The sequence below is a fragment of the Catharus ustulatus genome, chromosome 3 (genome assembly GCF_009819885.2).
Source record: "Catharus ustulatus isolate bCatUst1 chromosome 3, bCatUst1.pri.v2, whole genome shotgun sequence".
NCBI classification, from domain to species: domain Eukaryota; kingdom Metazoa; phylum Chordata; class Aves; order Passeriformes; family Turdidae; genus Catharus; species Catharus ustulatus.
The window spans coordinates 61283867-61298718 of record NC_046223.1 but is presented as its reverse complement, the minus strand read 5'-3'; positions in this window follow the sequence as shown (position 1 = coordinate 61298718).

Genomic DNA, 14852 nt, shown 5'->3' with positions numbered 1-14852 from the left:
TCATACCTGAGATGGTCTGAGCCTGCCTGTGTAAAGCCAGCTGAGTGGGTGTCTGACCACAGACTATTCCCATGGCCAGGGCTTATCAGCAGGAGCGCAACAGGAGAGCCACCCTGAGCAGTCAGGTGAGATAGACAATCTCACATACCTGGCTCCAGGTCATTTGTTCAGAGTCATAAATGTCAGTGGACATAAATGTCAGGGATTTGAGTCACTTGCGACTCTCCCCTGTAGATGAAACGAGTGATCATTCCCCTTCAATCCTTAATCACGGTTGAAACTCAGGAGAACTAAAGCCTTTGCCACCTGAAAATGGCCTAAAGCTGGTTGTGCTTTGATCCCTTCCCTCTGAACTTCTCTTTGCTCACAGGTTTCCTCTTTTGTGTTATTCTCCCAGCCTGCAACTGCAGCTACTCTTCCCTTGGTACAAACTCCTCCGTGTATCTGTTCCAGCTGCAGACAGCCTCAGCACCAGAAAGGAGCCTCTGCTTTAGCTTAAAAGCAGCTCAAAGCTTCTCATTTCTGCCTAGCTTCACTCCTGATGTCAATTTGCTTGGTTTCATGGGAACCCATGCATTTGGATCAATACTGACCCTGTTTAAAGGGCCAGGCTATGCAAAGTTGCTGTTGGACCCACTAAATGTGTAAATTCAGGTAGTACCCTGCAACAGTGATGATGTCAATCTGACGTTCTGCAATTTCCTCTATGAATTCTAAGGCTGGATGACTCAATTCAGGCTGCACCTCAGGAAGACAGAGGCAGACAAACAGGAAAACACCTAAGAAGAATGCAATGTTTCTCTTGGACCTCCAGGAAAGTTTGAATTGAGCTCAGGTGTTGACCAAAGACACTTGGGGAAGGATTTCTTACCTGAAGGTGGTGTTTATTTTGTAGCACCAGCGTGTTGTCTGGGTTGGATAATAATATGCCCACTGAGGTTACTTTCGTCACAGCTTTTCCTCTGACCTCATTCTACTTCCTGATCACAGATGTTTTCATAGACAATACCTTTCAAAAATTATTTTTAAAGAATTTGGGAAGCCTCTATGCGCAGTCAATGAAGAGGTTTGTGTATTAAAAGGGACCATTCTTGACAATTGTTCTGCAGTTCCATATACCACAATGGTTATTTGTGAGTTTGGTCATTTCCAAAACCATGTGTGTAAACTCTGCTGAACCAGGTCTTCATATGTACTTTTAATGGAAAAGGGAACCTTCAAAATAAAAGCCTTTGCCAATCCTCTAAAATGGTAAAATAGGTAACTAGTCGCAACTGAAGTTCAGTAACAGAACACAGTGTATTTTGATCACAGGCTTACTGGCTGGTAAAAGAGGTGAAAAAGGAAAAAACCACTGTGGTAAGAAAGATTTCACATTCAAAGACAACTTTGCTTCACTGTAGTAATGGTAAAATTCCTATTCCTTCTTGTGGATCCCAGAGCAAATAAGTTTCTGTTCTTATTTTCCCTTTTTGTATATCCTTTAAAGATCGAGTGATAGAAACTATTTACATGTCTGTGGAATGATACAATTTTCCATGGAGCATCAAAGCATTTATGATTATTTCCCTTACCAGCTATAACCAGTATAACATCAAAGAATAAGGGGAGATCTCCAGAGAAAATCTTTGCGTATCTGTTTTGGTAGTGAAACTACACCAGATTTACCTCCTAACTTCCCAGTAATGACCACTCTGCAGCCCTGCCTGCCCTAGGATTTCAAGTCTGGGATTGCCACCTCATGCCTGGACTATTCTGAAAGAGCCCTACATGTTATCCACCTGCAGGAGGATGGCACGGAGCTCACATCACCAAAACCTGGTAAGACAACACATGCAGTATGTTTTCCAGAACATTTACACAGCAGAGCACAGTTTACTCCTTACTTGAGGTTTTAAAAACCATTACAGCTCAGCAAGCAAAATGTGGAAACTGTGTAAATAACTTGGTCTACAGTTCTCCTCGGGTCACTTGGCTCCAGATTTGCATGCAAGACAATCCTGCTACGTGAAATAGAAGAGGGTGACTGCACACACATACACACATACCCAAACTCTGAAGGCCAGATATACTGTCTGGGCCTCACTGGCATTGCTCAGGGTTCAAAGGCTTGGAGCACTTGTTTTGGATTTACTGCTTGAATGAAGTCATTACTTGCTCTTTCCATTCCTGAATGATAAGTGAAGGCATGATTCATCTGACATGTGAAGATCCCTGGGGTTTTGGTAGCCTCATAGTTTGGATGTTAGAATCTAATCTAAGCATAATTGATTACTGACTTCATGCTTACTGGATTAGAGCCTTCTAGGGGAATTTCTTCCTCTTTCCCAGTTCTTTGTAGAAAGCAATTAACTCCTAAAAGTGGAAAATGGCATTATGACCATGTACCTGACAGATACCTTCCACTATTAATGTTATTATAATATATGGACATAGCGGGGAAAAATTCAAGTGTTTGTAAATCACCAATTTCTGATGTGATATCTGGCCCAACACAAACAAATCAGATTAGTGTTGTATCCCTGTGTGTGAGGAGCACATCAATGATGTGTCTAGCACCGAATCCTCCAGTTTTATCTTCCTGTTCTCCTCGAGGAACTCACATGAAGAAAAGTCTCCTGAAAGCCTCATGGGATACACACTTCATCTCTGCATGCTATTCCTGCTTTTCTCCTGAGGAGTAAGATGGTGGTAAACCCTGCTGTCAAATGGAGATTTCTTATTTCTGTGTAGCTTAGGCTAAAATTTACACCTATGCATGATAACTGCTGGCTGATAGATGAGAGAGTTAAAAAAAACCCTGATAAATCTGTAATACTTACACAATCATCATTCACAGTATGTCTGACATCCTGTTGCATAGCTCAAATCAAAATACCAGCCTTTTGTAACATGCAGAAGCGTCTTCTCCCTCAAAATAGCAAACAGAAACTTCTCTCCTTCTGCATGACACAATGGATCATGCAATATTGTCTTTTGAAAACAGTCATACTTGCCCATGAAGGCACAATAGTCTTTTAAACAGGCATTTAGCAACATTTTAAAAAGTTGATTCACAGAACAGTAATTTCAGTAAGCTCTATAATTTAGTCACTTGGTCTGCCAAAAAACAATATAAGTATAGTAAACTTTGTTTAGTTAAATTCAGCTATATCCACGTATTTATATTTAAAGCTGCACTTCTTCAGTGTGGAAAGGAACACACAGCTGTTCTGACTGCCCACTGCCTACTCCTATTAATCCTCTGTCACAGCTCTCCTTCTCTGTGAGGTGTCTGCTGGTCTAAGAATCTGTATTGACAAATGCAGGAAGAAAGACTCTGCAAATACCTTCTCATACACAAAAACAGAAGATAGAGATAATTTCAAAGATCAAGTCATGTCTGACTTGCTGGCTGTAGGGAGGAAATTACCTTCTGGAACCCACTCCTGGTGGGCTGAGGAAGAAAATTGTAAAAGTGAGAAAACTCATGGATTGATATAAAGACGGTTTAACAGGTAAAATAAAAGCTGTGCACACAAGCAAAGCAAAACAAGGCATTCATTCACAACTTCCCATGTGCAGGGACGTGTTCAGCCATCTCCAGGAGAGCAGGGCTGCATCACACAGAATAGTGACTTGGGAAGACAAACATTATCACTCTCAACAACCCATCCTTTCATTCTCTTCCCCAGTTTATATGTTGAGCATGATGCCATATGGTCTGGAACATCCCTCTGGTCAATCTGGGTCAGCTGTCCCAGCTCTGTCCCCTCTCAGTTTTTTGTGCATCCCCATACTTTTTGTAGTATAAGAAGTAGAAAAGGCACTGAAGTTGTGCAAATGCTACTTGGCAATAACAAAAACATTTCTATACTATCAACACCATTTTCAGCAGAAATACCAATTATAGCCCCATATGAATTATTATGAAGAAAATGAACTCTACTCCAGCCAAAACCAGCATTAGAAGGCATGATGTGCCACAAAGCTGGAATCATGCAACTCTAGCTTTCCCCTGGTCATGTATTTTTTGTCTATAGGCTCTTCTCTCCACTTACACAAAGGGGATAATATGTTGTAGCAGTGATTTTCTGACTTGATGACCATATATAGTACCAATGCTGAGATATCGTTGCTGTAAAGGTATCTTGCTTCTTCCTCCCTGCCCTTGCACAAGAGAGTCACCCAATTTCCTTTCCCACTCTGCTGTGACTACTACCCTGACCTACTCTGCCACACAGGCTACTTCGTCCTGAAGAGTTGTTGTTTTTTTTTTTTTTTCCTTTCATTTTACCATTCCAGTCTGATGAATTATATGGATCTTGAAAGAGAAAATCTGAGCTGAGAAATGTGGAATGCAATGTTGAAAAGAGCCTTTCTTACTTTTTTGTTTAGCTGTAGTTCAGAAAGGGACAACAGCAAATGCTTGAGAGCCAGCCAAATGAAAATTACTTCAAGTACTATCTCAAGTGTAATGGAACTGAGGTACTTTTAGCATACCGTACTCATTAGGTACTTGTAACATCCAGCACTTCTAAGTGCTGTAGTCAGACAACACTTCTGCAGTGCTCTGAAAAAATGTGCAGTGCATTCTGAATCAATGAAGTTTTAGCAGTAATTAACTTAGGTTTTTTTAGACATTCATCACATTAGCATGGGAATGAAAGAGTGAGTCACTAACTTAGATTTAAGAATAGAGGAATACTTTTTATAGCCACATTTTACCCCTGTAAGAAAGTGTTTTCCACAGGTTTGTTTTCTCACAGTCAAATTAAGTAAATAGAAAGGCATTTGTTTTGTGTTGCAAACCAAGCCATATCATCTGCAAGGCTTTTGTGGCTTGTGGGTCATACTAAACACCACACCTGTTGACAAGAGGCAGAAATTGTCTAAGTTTTGGCATGAATATAAACAAGTTTTCTATATTTTGCCTGTGACTTTTACAAGTTATAAATGTAAATGACTGTGTGCTACAGCCCTGTAAAAAATATGGTGCTTATCTGTGAGGTAAGGAAGTTTCATTCTCTGTACTCTTACCTCAAAGTACCTGAAAACATCCACTTAATTGGGATGAGCTGGTACCTTAATATCTATTCACAAACAAAAATATACATATATTAAACCTGTAGTATCACATTTAATTTATAGAAAATGCAGGGAAAAACAGAAAATTGGAAGGAATTAAAAGGAGACCAATAGAAAAAAAATTAAAGTGAGGAAAAATTTATTTTGAGGGATCTGAATTTGTAAATCACTATTTTGGAACCAATTTATTAAATCCAAAGTAATGGTAGGAAAGCAAAGGATATAGATCTCATTTAAGACCAGCACATAACTGGGAGATCATATACATAGCACAGAAAGTACCTGTAAAGATTTTGAGAGTGTAAGCAGCACAAAGAGATGATTTGAGCATGAGTAAAATTAACAACACGAGCTACAAGAAAATAGAAAAATAGTACAAAACATTTGCTGATTATATCCATGGAAATTTTTCTAGCTGTGGAAATACCCTACTGAGAAAACAATGAGAGTCCCCTATTGTCTAATTCCTTTAAACAAAACTGAGAAAGAGCACTGGAAAAACATCGCTCAGAGAACAATCGTTTACCAGGAGAGGAATGGAAAAATGAGTGCATTGTCTTAGATCATTTAATCAGCCCACGATTTTATGATTCTGTGAAGCCTTACAGCTGCCTTAAAAAATGTTACTGGAGGCCTAATTCATTGCATAATATTCACTTATTAAGAAACATGCTGAAAAATACTTAGAGAGTCTTTCTCTCAGAAAATAGCAATGCCCTCCCCTTTCCTCGATATCACTTTCCCTCACAGTTTGTGTAGAGGAGACTTTTGGAAGGAAAGATGATGGGGTTTTCCACACTATACAAATCTGCACTAATGGAGGAATTAAATGTGGCTTTTAGAAAATATTTGGTTCACACTGTAGGAAAATATATCTCTGGTATTTGTCAGATAAAAATTCAGAGGAAGGGACAATTCAAAATTTATCTCCTTATAAGATGCGAGACTAGGAAAGGGAGGCTCAGTTCCTGTAGTGACAGGGAAAAAGATCCATTATTTGAGCTCAGATGCTAATCAGCCACTTGCCTTCAGGAGGTAGCTGGAAAGACATCAAGCAGAAGACACTCGTTATTTAGTTGGTATATCAAGCCAAAAACCAAGAAGGAATTGCCTCTGCTGCCATCATAACATGGGTGTAACCTGTTGCTGACTGAAAAGATCACTTCTTGGTCAGTGATAAAAAACAAGCAAGTAGAAAAAACATAAGACTGCATGATGCCCTAGGGTCATGAGTGAGACTAAACTCCCAGAAAAGTAGGGGGATTCCAAGGCCTTGCAGGAAGCTTCTGCATAGGAAAAGACCCAGAGGGATGGGAAGGTGATGCACTGACCCCCAGGGCCCTGATTGTCCCTTGAAATACCAGGGCTGGACTATAGACTCCCAGCCCCTGGCACTGGCAATCTTCATTGTAACATGAGCGGAAGGTGCCAGCATGCTCACCAACCTCCTTCCCTCTTCTGCTTCACCACTGCACACCTTCCACCCACCCTCTGGGACTGATTGTGGCCCTTGGCATTCACTGGCAAACCAGGAGTTAACTGGGGGTTAGCCTCTCACTGCCACAGTGAAATTTAAAGTTGGACAGACTCTCACACTTTGGTGCCATGGGTAGTAATCCAAAACAGTAATAGACTATCACTTGTGTGCTGGGTTTCAGCCAGGACAGAGTTAATTTTATGGCAGCAGCTGTGGGGGAGGAGCCTGGAGCCATGTGGATATGTCCAGGTTGTTATTCTATACCACCACCCCATTCACTGCTGTAAATACTGAAAATGCTTCTACAGCCTGGGTATTCATGCGTATGTGTGTATACACAGATGTACATATAGAACAGGTATATGTGTATCCACACAACGATGTGTGTATGTATAAATCTGTATATAGTCTCTATAAAAATATACCAATATATGTAATTAATACAGCAATAATCACATTAACAGAGGAGTATTAGGATATTAATATATTGTATATAATTAATAATAATATGCAACATATACATAATGCTTTATGTGTAACATATAATACCATACTTTAGACTAGATTGTTGTTGTATAGCACAATAGGAATATAGTATGATTCATATACATCAGATATATATAATCTGATACTGAGCAGTAGAGTAGACTTTGAGTATGGAAAGATCTCTTTTTTCAAAAGCTGGTCTGGACAATCTCAACCTTTCTTTCTGATGGAGAAATCTCTGTGTGACACTTTATAACCTGATGCTAGGAAGTGAATTCAGGTGATCACGATGTTGTTTTAACATCATGACAGATGTAAGCTACAATTCAAGGAGCAATTTCTAAACATAATAAGCAACTGACAGCTGTGCAGGCTTGTCCTCTCAAACTAGTCAAGATGCCTACACATCCAGGTATGAAAGGAAGATGGCAAGTCAAAACTGGCATTCAACAGAAGACAAGAATAGGCTATGTTAGGAGCTGAAATTACATTTATCCCATGCAGTTCTTCTCAGTATTTCTGATGCACATGACAGAGAACTATGTTGATGATTTACTGGTCCTATGGTTATCAATTTGTCTCATAAAGAAAAGTAAGCTGATTTACATAAAAGATAAGGAATCTGATAGGAACTGATGGTCAGAGTTACACCTGCTACAACAGAAACAGATCCAGACACTGAAAGAATAATGAATCCTATGTAGTTTGCAAGCAATTTGCTTCTGAAGTTAAAGCACTTCTGTCAACAAAACCCAGTGAAGTTTCTAGATGGTTAAGGAGTGTCAGGATTTGGCAGCTGGTAAGGGAATGACCAGAAAATCAGCACAGGCAAATCTCACATTGATGCCTTAAGTGGTAGCGTTCATATTTTCCAGATTCTGAACTGCATTCGTATACAACTCTGAACTTCATATAAAGTGTTAGCAAGTTCTCTTCACAGTTTAGTTACAAAACAATCCTTTTTGAGTCAAGGATACCATTACAGCTTCAGGACCAAAAAGTGCAAACAACAACAAATTGAGGAGAACAGTCTGGGAGGATGGGACTTCATTACCTGAAGCTGTAAATGGACAATTAAACCCAATGTATAAATGGACCAAAACTTACAAAAGTGTGAAAATTTGTGACATGCTGTCTATCTTGGGTGTAGCCTCAGCCAGGCTCTTGTACTGCCCAAGATGTGTCCTTTATAGGCCTTTTAATAAATACCTACTTTATTCCTTTAACACTGTCTTTCACAAAACCTTTCTTTCTACTTGTATGATGTCAAGGCAAAGGTTATTGTTGCCAATAAAATACAAAGCATATGAATTATTGTGATTGCTTTCATTTGTGGGTAGACACAGCACCTATGTGGACTTCAATATTTTTCTGTTGAAATATCCTGCCTGAAAACTCCAGGAAATATATGAATGTAGGCAAGAATTATTCAATGTTTCCAGCCATTTAGCTGAAGCCATCAACTCTTGTGATGTGTACTTAAAATGTCACATGCATTGGTGAGGTTTACAAAATCAGGCCTGGGCAAAAAATCAGCAGAAATGGTGAATACTTCCACAAAACAGTAGATTGCTCTGTATTTACTAAACACAGAACAGAATCCTCTCTGGTTCTCATGGCCTACACAAATAGCCCAATACCTATAAAGCAAAACACATCTCATGCACCTTCATGCAATCACCATCATGATTTGCAGTGATATGGATATTGATATAGAGTGATGCTTTATAAAATAATATGTTTACTCCCATTCATGTAGCACTGCTGAAAAAAAAGGCCAGAGGAATCGCACTGCAATAGATTCTTTGTCTCTAAATTTCAATGTATATTATATCTATTATAGAAGATTCAGACAGAGCACTTGATTTTGTAGCCTTAAAATTTTATCACATGTTTTTGTAAAAAACAAAATTTACTATCTGTATATGTCCAGAACAGGTAAAACATTATGCTTCTTATTTTTGCAAACCAATTGTTCCAGAAGTAAAATGCAGCCTACAGATACATAGGCAGGGACCTATTCCCTTTTCATTGTACCAGTTAGGGTTTTTCCAAGGTAATACAGCTCATGCCCATTCATATAAGATGAAATAATGCAGTACATGATGGTAGTATGTTGTCGAAGATAAAGATATAAATGAAAAGATGGAAATATATGCTCAAAACCTTGTAAACAGAAAGACCTTGTGCTTTCATTTCGGAGTGTTGGTGGAATTTAACACGACTCTTACAGCATCTGAAATTGTGTCTCATCCTCTTCCTGTCGGACTTCTACCTGCCTTGTGAGAAGAGGTGAGCTGTGCTTGGAAAACTTGTTCTGTTTTTCCATTTTTTGGTGCTGAATGTATTTGTTTCTCTGATGCTTAGGAAACACACACTCTGACTGAACTTCCTTTCTTATAAAAGACCTCAGTGTACAAGTTATCCTTTCCTTCCTGTTGCAAAATATTTTGACTTTTGACGATTAGGGTTGCTCAGAGAAAGCAACAAAATACTTGCCAACATTATATCTTTCTTCCTTCACCTCCCTTTTCTACCCTTTAAGTAAAGAGGAATTCACCTTTCATTTACTGTTGATGTTGAAAACTTGGAAATCTGGTGATATTTCCAAGGTATGGTGAAAACCCAAGATACTATCAATCCCTTTTTACTCTTTAGAAAAGATCTCATACACTAAATACTGCCTTGAAGTGTATATATTATATTCATGTTTCACTACCTGTCCTGGTCTTCCTCTCGATTTCAGAAGAAGCTTGACCTATGAAAGAAATAAAACCTCCCTTCCAAAAAGGCTTTCCTTCTCCTGCTATTTGCACAGCTGTGATCAGCAGTCTGTAGAACAGAAGGTCCCTGTCTGTAAGGTCTGTAAGGGAATGGTGCTGACTACAGCAGCCTGCTGGAGTTCACTGATTTCCTGGGTCCCCAAATCTTTAATCTGCTGATCTTCCAGCAATAGCCCTCCTTGTTGAGTAAGCATTTGGAGGCAGTTTGTGTTCTTCTGAAGAACAGAAAGGTAGTCACTCCTTAGGGACTGAACTTTCATCATTTCACTGTATTCCAGAAAGGTCAGACATCCTTGTTTACCTAGTTTGACTTCTAAGTGCTCACATGGGTGACAGGCAGTTTGGGACCCACTGAAGTGCCTGCTCAAGGCACTTAGGACATTTTAAGAGCTCTGTGGTACCTGATATATGTCACAGCTCGTATTTTTAGGAGGCCCATGTTATTCTGAAACAAGAGGTAGATAGCAGGTAGGACACCTTGGTATCAACCTGTATTTTAGACGCTGAGGTTCCTCTCAGTCACAAAAACTTCTTTTACTTTTCAGAGTACAGTAGTTTTGATTAATCTTCTTCCTTTGGTGATCTGATAATTTTTTACCTCTGTGCCATGCTTCTGAGGTCTCCTGCCACTTGGTGACCCTTGCGTTTAGTTCCAAGTTTTGCTTTTCAGTCCTCTCTAAATGAGTACCACAGACACTTTGGGACCTTTGCTATGTAGGTCCAGACTTCAGATATTTTCTTCTAAACGTTTTATTTTACATCTTTGTATGCAAAACAATAGCTGCATCCCAGCAGACTTCTCTCTCTCACACAGCATAGCTTCCCAGATCTACAAATGAGGACCCTAATCCATGCCATGGTGTGCCCCAACCAGGTGTATGGGTTGCTGAATGGACAGGTCTCAAGTTTCTGAGCCCTAAAATAAGACCTCTAAACTGACTAACCTCATCAATTCTTCTTCATTCTCTGAAATTAATTAAGGTTCTATATCTGAGTGTTTTGCATGACTTTGCACACCCAGCTCTGGTCATTAGACCTAGTCTTGTATTCAGCAGTCTGAAGAATATTGCTTAGCTCCAGAGCTCAGGTCTCTTCTGGGCACATTTGTTTTTGCTGGGCATTTAACTCTGTGACTGGCTGTTGTGTTTTTGTCTTTGTCAGGAGTGGTAAACTTGTTTATTTATCTAATACTGAATTCTTGGGCTCCAGCACTACTCTTGACTTAGTTCTTTGTGAGCCAAAATACACCTTACCACTGACGGGCAAGGGTTATTCAGTGATTATGTCGGAAATGGGAGACAGCCTAGTGGGAAAAGGTCAGAATCTGGGTTATTTAGGGTGACTCCTCCTCTACTCCTCCTCTGCTTCTCCCACCAGTGGGTCCACATGGGAATGTGTGTACATGTAGAAGCACGTTGGCACATGGGACAATATCAGGGACTACCTGAGGGCAGCTAGATTTTCCAGCCTTCATTCTGATTCATAGCAGTCTGGGCCAGGGCAAATATGAAGTTGCTTGCAATGAAATATGTGCAACAGTATGCACCTCCTCAGATCTCCTCTGCTGCCCTCATGGCAAGCCCCAGGCCATGCCATCTAGCTGAGAAGAAGAAACAAACCATTCAAGACCATTCAAGACCTTTGTTTGCTCATGAGTCATGAGGGGGCTACTCACTAGAGTATTAAGAAAGATAAACATATGGCAAAACTCTAAAAACTATTTCTGGAAAACTTTACTGGAGGGAACAGCTAATCCATTGTTCAGAGCCTGCAGAGAATTGCAAGGCTGGGGAGAGGAATGGGAGCAGGAAAGAAGCAAAAATAACAAAAAAAAAAAAAAAAGCCAAGAGATCAAAAACTCAGAATGGTTGTAATTACCACTGTAGGCACAAGGGTTTTGTGGGAAGAGGGGGGTGACTGACACAGTGGACTTGCAGGAGAGGTTGGATCTGTACGCAGTCATAACAGGAGAGAGTTGTTGCTCGATTCCTCAGCAAGTAAACAGGGAGTGTCGTGCATTATTTGATTGTTACTCCAAAGAGAAAGAACATTGGCCAGAAATTATGAAGAGCTATTTGATGCTTAAAGTTAGCACAAAACCAACAAGTAATTTCCCCCATATGCTTCAGCTGAAAGACCAGAGTGAATATTAAACCTGGAAATGCAAATGTCTCTCTCCTCTTTTTGCCCCTATGTTTTTTTTGAAAAGGCATATCTCTTTCCATTCTCAATTCTATTTTCTGCTATTTTAGTAATTCTATTTACTACTGTTAATGAAAGCATCACAGATGAATGCAGAAGTTTGTGGCATTTCATGAGGTGTTGCTCAGGAGAAGTCATGCAGCAACCTCAGTGTTTCTTGAGGTGCAGACGTGATCTCTTTCCTCAGGACAGGCCCTGAGAGTCTCTGTGAGGCACCTCTGGTTGCACCTCACATGGGCTGGTGCAGCCAAGTCTCTGTGCTTTTCTCTGTTGTGCTTTTCTCTGAAGAATAATGTGCAGCTACAGGAATTTAATGAAGCAATTTCAGGTGTCCAGTGGAGAAATATAACTTCTATCTTTGTTTTAATGATATTGGCCAAGTTGTCTGGCATGAAATTTATCCATTGCACTGTTTGGCATCAAGACCTTAACAACATATAGTTTCAGACTTAGCTTCAGATGGCAACTAGCACTGATGCACACTGGAGAGTAGCTTTTCAGAGCTTTTGTTATAAGCAGGTGTCTGTGAATTGGATAAGGATTGGAGTCAAAAGATAACACTGAATAAAATTCTGATTATTTCCTGTGAACAAATTTGAATGAGATGGAGTTCAGGAAGAGAAATAGTTTAAGGTATTGGTATAAATGTGGCTTGAGTTTGCATTTAGGATTGGTAAATAACAACATAAAAGATAAAGCTGAATATTTTGAGGGGTGCAGTTCACAGACTGATTTACTGGATTTAGTCTCGAGGACTATCACTGAGACACTGACCGACTCCTACTGTACCCCTTGCTCACAGACACCTACTGCCTCTTACACTATTATGGGCAAAAAACCAACATGTGCCAATATAATTGTAATCCACCCAGTTCCCCTTGTTGAAAGAAAGCCACCCCTGGGCCTGAGTCTCATATTATTTGCTGTGGCCTTCCACTGGAGCCTTATACCTCATGCAAAGTGCCTGTCATGCCAAGTTCCAGTCCGGCTCCAGGATCTCCTCTCCTTGGCCTGCAGAAATCACCTTTGATGGTGGCTCTGGTAAGAAGCTCTTTGCTGACCTGCAGTCTCTTCAGCCCTGAGTTGCCCTCTGACAGCACAGCCTGCCAGCTCTGGCCATTGCCTTGCCTGGAATCCTCCACACTAGCCTGTAGCTGTAGCAATCCAATCTCACCTAACTTTTGTTAGTCTGTGGTCACCCCTTGGCCTGAAAGTTAATGTTGAGCTGAGTCCAACCACAAGCTGCACTTTCAACCCTGACAGATAGATTTGAGAAAAATCAAAGTTGCCTCTGTTGTCTCCAAGTTTCTTATTAGTGCAAGACTTCCTAATGGCCTCTCCTCTCATGCCAAAGAGGAGTCGCTTCCCTGTCCCATCCACAGCACTGATTTGACTCAACCAGAGCAGCCACACAGAGCTCCTTAATTTCCCAAACCTGGACTGTATACTTTGCATTGGATTCATCCTCTGTCCCATCCCAAAGTAATCCAGTAGCCAAAATCCTGAACCTAGTCTGGAATGGTTTAGGATGTAGCCCAGCTACTTCACTAGCTTTAAACTGACTCTCAGCTCTTTGCTTCCTTCTAGTTCTTACCTAACCTAAGATAATCATGGGCAGTAGGCATTTACTAAAGCAAGACAAAACTATCATGTGATAACTCCCTACAATTTAAAAACTGTCTTGCATCTAATCTTAGGTTTCATACAAGTTATAGCCTAAGATCTAATGGTCACCTGTGGTTTATCTCTTTACTAGTCTGCCATCACCAAATGAGACAGATCATAAACCTTAGCCACATACTGCTACTGACAGAAAATTTGCCTACTGCAACCCAGCCAAGGTTATTGTTAGACATAACTATTTTCCAAATTCTTTGCTCTTTATTGGTCCCAATCCTATCTGCAGCTTCATCTGTTAACTACAAAATAAAGTTGTCATCTGCTGATTCCATACTCTGTCTCGACTCAACTTTTTGGCTTGTCAAAGTGTAATATCACTCCAGCTCTTCTTGGAGAACAAGATTTCACAAGTGTCACTTGATTTGATTATATTTCAATTGCACAAGAAGACAGTACACAAAACTGAACAAAAATTTCTGTTCAAAATGGAATTTGAAGTAGGAATGCTTAGGGAAACCTTGCTACCCTAATAATTTGGGTTTGTTCCAGTCTGAAATGGAGTAACCAGAGCTTGACTATTTCCTCCCTACCTGCAAGAACAGTCTAGAAATACTTTTGTTTGTTTTCCTGAGGAAAATAGTATATCATAATTTTGACATGGCCTATCTATTTGACCAAGTCTGGCAGCCTGACTTGCCACAAAGTTTAAATATTCAAGTTCTGTGAAAGCTGGTTAGAAGTAAGGAACCAGAATGAGTTCCTTCCAGAAGGAGAAGGAGGCAGAGATAAACCTTAGGGGATTTTGCCTGGCAGCAGTTGCCAGTTCACTCAGAAAAGGGACCAGACAAGAAACCATCCTTTATGTGTGTCTGGATGAACTGTAGTCTGCATGGTCTGAAGTCTGGTATGACTGTCATAGGCTACAGAAAAAAAGTGATTGGAGAGTAGCAGGAAAGAATGATGGAGGGATAACAATGATTACTTAAGTAGTTTGATTTTGATTGTGTTAAAGGTCACAGTAACATTTTGGGAAAAAGGGAGAGGAGTTTCAGTGCATGTAAATCAGGACTTCTGAGTATTTGTGACTGCAGAGCTTAGGACTTTTTGGGGAAAAAGTTATTGAAGAAATAGTAAAGGGACATCAATGAACAGGACAGTAAAACACCTTGGGTGAGAACTGGTTTTGGTTTGTACAATCCTAGCACAGCAGCCAGCCT